Source organism: Anneissia japonica, unplaced genomic scaffold (genome assembly GCF_011630105.1).
Source record: "Anneissia japonica isolate Jap-2015-1 unplaced genomic scaffold, ASM1163010v1 scaffold288094_len592898_cov174, whole genome shotgun sequence".
NCBI classification, from domain to species: domain Eukaryota; kingdom Metazoa; phylum Echinodermata; class Crinoidea; order Comatulida; family Comatulidae; genus Anneissia; species Anneissia japonica.
Genome location: NW_022737020.1, coordinates 206,485 through 211,889, shown reverse-complemented (window position 1 = coordinate 211,889; position 5,405 = coordinate 206,485). Strand labels below are relative to the sequence as shown.

Sequence of the window (5,405 nt, the reverse complement as noted above, 5' to 3'; positions counted from 1 at the left end):
GCTGATATATCAGTGTAGCAACAGATTGGTATATAGTATAGAGTACTAGACAGAGGCCTACTGCTGTACTTAGAAGAAAATAATAAAATAGTAACTATCCAAAATAGCATCAATATCATCAATATAGCTTGGTTTTTTGTATAAAATAGCAACTATCAAAAATAGCATCAATATCATCAACATAGCTTGGTTTTTTGGAAAAAAATCAAAAAATGCCTATGTCTTAACTAAAGAGATATCAGTGACAAACCCCAAAATGACCAATATTGCGCCTTTCTCGATTCGCACGTAGAATAAATGTAACAAAATGTACCAAATTGTTACCAGGATATCTCCCCAGATATTCCTACTGAGATTAGTCGTATTCACACGTACAATTTCCATCCATGTAAAATCCTTGTAAAGAAGTCATTAGAAATGCTTGGTTGACTCCTCTTGTTAGCAACGAGTCCGTGAGCAACACACACGCAGTCTAGCCTAGCCTAGGTCAGGAGAGGCACATTCAAATAGGCTTTATATCCTAAGTTTACGAGAGTCTAGAAAAGGAGGGTTTTAGGCAGTATATATTTATTATATTAAGATCGACCGATAATCGAACAAGCTAGGCCTAGGCTAGGCTACTTTACTTGCTGTTGCAGCAAATGTTCAAAGAAATCAAATTCATCAGCATAGTAAAAAGCTGTCGGCGAAATTTCTGAAGTCATTTGATTATCCTAACGACACTAGAATCACGATGTTTGTTGTTTGATTTTCTTCTCCTCTTTTCATCAATAACCACTAATAAAAATAATTCCTCCATTCTGAATGTTGCAGTACATATAATAAGCAATTATCCTAGGCCGGCTAGAAATTAGGCTTGGTTTGTTTTGAAATAATTCGCGCCACACAGCTGGCTAGGACATGTCGATTCGATTAAAATTCCTGGGCATGCGCAGTCATTGTCATGTAACATCTCGGTAATCTTTACAGACCTCGCTGATGTCGGTAAAGATTACCGAGCTATTACACGGATGTTACATTTGTTTTACAAGGATGTGCATTCACACACTTGGGCAAATGTAAGAATTTGTTACATTTTGGTAGATTTTTGTACGTGTAAATTGGGTATTAGGCCTTCCGCAAATATAAATGTCACAAATTTGTATCAAATATTTTTTAGATAGTATTAAATTAGACAAGGTGTACTATATAGTCTGAAACAAACCAAAAGTGGGTTTACCTAGCGAGGACACGGTCCGTCAATATGAATCTCTCATGCCTGATCATAACTTTGTAAATTGTTATAAAAATGAATGCTTTTGCATTGCATTTTAATATTATTAATAATTTATAATATTATCGTCAAAAACGCATTAAATTATACTTCTAGGTAAATATTTTGAACGATTACAATTACTAATATTATAAATATTAATTATTATTGACATCTTGAAAACAATAATTTAATTAAAATGCATTTAATTATTGTGTGTTTGTGATAAAATTCCAAATAATTACTTTAAGATAGGGGTTAATAAACTACTAATGAGCAGGGTACACTTATTGATTTACTATGCTTAGATCAGCATACTGTACAAAAGATGGTTCTTGGAACAGTCACAACAATCTCATCACAAATAAATCACTTTAAATTGACATGATAAAGCAAGCAGCTACAGTGGTGAGTCATCCCAGGCTACACAGCTATTGTCATTCCACTGAAGGTCTTGCTTGTTAATGTTAAGCATCTGAATGTCTGTGATCACTAGCCTACTGATAGTGCAACTGTACTATGTAGTTGTTCAATTTATGCTTCCATTCGGCAAAATAAAATTAATTGCTACTTTCACGTCCCCGCCCTCATGAAGTTTTGGAGGCTCATGAAAAAATTTACTATTTGATATTTTTCACAAAAAAAAAAACCATTCATTTTTCCATGGACAATAAAATTAATGACTATCTGAATGATGTCAAGCAAAAGAAGAGGTGGGAACATAAATAGCAGAAATACAAAAAGGTTCATTTTATTTAAAAATATATATATTTACCGGGCTCCTGTTAACCATTAGTATAGGATAGTAAAGCTAATAGTAAATACTGTACCCTCACCGAAAAAAAAAAGTTTCAAATCCCGGACGTAAAACTAACAATTAATTTTATTTGGCGTTAAAAATGTTAACTTGAAATTACATTATTAAACTAAAAGGTAGCTAAATTGTTACGCCAGTCTAGACCAATTCCTAATTATGATTGAATGTTATGTATGAAATGGACAAGAACAATAACAGCCAATCAGAATTAAGAATTGATTTCAGACGGCTGTAACAATACTACTACGTACTGTACTACCTAAATTAAACGTTTTCTTTTTAAATATTTAATATTATCTGAAGCTAAAAGCAAGTGTGCTTAACCAATTTCAGGATGGAACTATGATATTTACATGTTGACTGCCAGACCTTTCCTTAAGGTTCTTTCCCATGTGCCAAAACAAGTTTACATGTACAAACATACACTCTTTGAAATTTTATCTAGTCATATTATCAAAATGTGTCTAATATTGGCAGGAAAATATTGGGTGGGGGAAGGGGGAGGGGAGTAAACTCATCAACAGCACTGTGATAGCACTTTTTATTATCTATACCAATTGCAAGTTATCTCTTCCGCTTATTGCATGGGTTGGTACATGTTAAAGGGTGGCCTCACTTGTGCCACTCGAGTGTACTACCGGCAACACAACACACATGCCGTTTGTAAGTTATTGTATAGGTGTATCTTCCCTAAACAACCAGCCGTTGAGTCTGTGGTTCTACAATGTATACAAACAAGTTTAAACCCTAGAATGTTTCCCTGATTTTTAAGAGTATGATAGTCCGTGGCGCCCTCAGCAACACCCTGTGGGCGAGCATACTCGTCGCTGGCAGCAACGTATTAATGCATGGCAGCTGTAGATTTCTTATGTCTCATTAGGAGGCTTATTTTATGTGACCAATATCATTTTTAATACAGTAGGCAAGATTACAAAAGGTGTTATTACAGTCTGGTGTATGTCACTGGTACAGTATTTATTCACTTGCCTGAACTTATGGACTTAGTTTCGTACGGAAAAAAAAATCGCCGTCGGTCAAAGGTCAAAAGTTTCCAATTTAGCAAGAGGGCGCCATTCATGCCTTATTACAGAATTTGCACGCGTAAATCGCGGAGAACGCTATCTTGTGTTTATAAGATCTTTGGTTCACGCTAACAGTATGGGCAGGGATGTAGTTATGGTGGCCGGAGCCACCCAGCCTTGAAGCTAATTTCATAGCCTTCCACCCCAACATTATTACTGTGCTTTTAGATTTCATCAATCCAAGGGCGCCAAGTTGGAAACGCATCCAAATCTTTATTTTGCTGCGTATGGCGATTTCCCTCACGTGATGGCTTCAGGGAAACAATTGTATAGTAAAAACATGCAAATATCATAAATTTGTGGGCGTTGGATTAGTTGCCAGATGATATTTATCTGCTCGCTGAAGTATGTGAGATCGTTTTAATTTCTGGGAGACATGGGACCTTTAATTAAAATGAAAGAAAAATGATAAAGATAATAATAAGGCATAGACATGCACTTTATTCTGAAAATAAAAATGCAAAATAAATTTCACACTATAAACGCTCTTTTGTTGAGACAGTAGACTCACAGTGTAATTTATGTTATTTGTGAGGGGCATACTGTACATCAAAATTTTAACTAAGATTTGCACAGAAAATCATCAGAAAAATACTGTGCAAAATAAAACATTGGTTTATAGGCTATATGAAGACATGGGCTAATATGTTCTAGGTTTCGTCAAATTTTGCAAGGAAATAAGCACTTATATTTTAAATGTGGTAATGGATTTCAAGGCCTAGCCTAGCCTGCCCCTACTGTAATCTTCACATAGGTTATTATTTCTTGTGCAGCAGACTGAAAAAAGCATCATAAAAAAAGAATTTAGCAATCATGAACAAGAATACATGTCTTACTTATCTGGGTGCTGGAGTGAGATGGATCATGACACGGACAAATAGTAGGCTAGTCCCTAGCCTAGGCTAGCTTACTTAGGCCTTAGCCTAGGCTAACCCTAGTACTACTAGGCCTAGGCATAGCCTAGCTAGGCTGGGCCTCCGAGTCCTAACTAAGCCTACCCTAGCCTAGGGCTAGGCCTAGGCCTACTTACTGTTTTACTTTGCACAAAAAAAAGTATTCTCCTTTTTGAATTTAGTTTTTAGACTAACTACTAACTTAACTAGCCTAGGCTCAATAAATTTCATGCGACATGCCCATATCAGCAGGAAAGTCAAGTCCGTCAAGACAACTGGTCAGCAGGTGTAGGCTAGCTACAACACCGTTACAACAAGCCCTCCTCCGTCACTGGTTTGTTTAGCCCAGCCAAGGCTAGCGCTAGGCTACGGCCTGACTGAGGCTAACTTGCCCATGCATGAACTGTATCGTCCTCAAACTAGCATCACCAATCAATAATTATAAAAGAAAATGTTCGTATGATTGGTATACAAGAACATTAAACAGAAAAATATTGAACTTACAGTAGTAAAGCTGTTTCGTAAATAGAGTATGCAGTGAATTTCAAATACTGTAGCCGTTACTTTGTATTTGTTTGATGATTAATTTGCCAGCAGTTACTGCTAGCACACTTCACTGGATCCGCTATTATTTTTCACGTCAGTTCAAAATCTGACATTTGATCACGTGGCATGAAGCGTACTTTTCATTGGTCCCGATGCAAGCACCTTTTCTGACCGTACCGGGGTTTTTTCCGTACGAAACATTTGCATGAAACTTCACTCGGGCCATCTCGGATTGACTCGAGTGAGTACGATACGAGGAACAAGAGCAGACACTTCGCAATGTCGTGACGCTCGAGTTTTACTATTATTGCTCTTTCTATGTTTACCTACGGTAGGCCTATGATATTTCACGGACTTACGTGATGTACGTCACTGTGTAACTAACTGTGACCTTCTTGGATGTTATTAAATGTTAGTATATTATCTACAACAACAACAGCTAGTACCTCCTGTTATACAGTGTAGATAGGTACAGTTATACCAAAGGCTAGAGAGAAAGAGGATAAACTATAGGCCTAACTACAGGCTGAGGTCTTACCTAGCTAGGCCCCTCCTTAAACTAGGCCTAGGATCAGGCTGACACAACTGTCACGCTTCACATACTGCAGACATGGACTGAAATTTTTTTGGGGAAAATGGGACAAAATTGAAGCATGAAATGAAAAATAGAGCGCATAAGAGAAATATTATGAAATAAATAGGCCTAATATACCATTCCGGCGTTATTGAACTTGTCCAAACTATCATTGTAATGTAATTAATGCTAAATAATAATAATAATAATAATAATAATAATAATAATAATAATAATAATA

At 36.3% G+C, this 5,405-nt stretch overlaps 1 protein-coding gene across 6 annotated transcripts in view; it reads right to left on the bottom strand.

The window, feature by feature from the left end:
* LOC117117061 (cytoskeleton-associated protein 5-like) overlaps positions 1–4,683 on the bottom strand; it is a 60,394-nt gene extending 55,711 nt beyond the window's left edge. For all 6 annotated transcript variants that reach the window (XM_033261246.1, XM_033261247.1, XM_033261248.1 and 3 more), the window contains exon 1: positions 4,549–4,683. The gene's annotated coding sequence lies outside the window, so the exon portion shown is untranslated. The remainder of the gene's footprint in view (positions 1–4,548) is intronic.
* Positions 4,684–5,405: the final 722 nt, after the last annotated feature.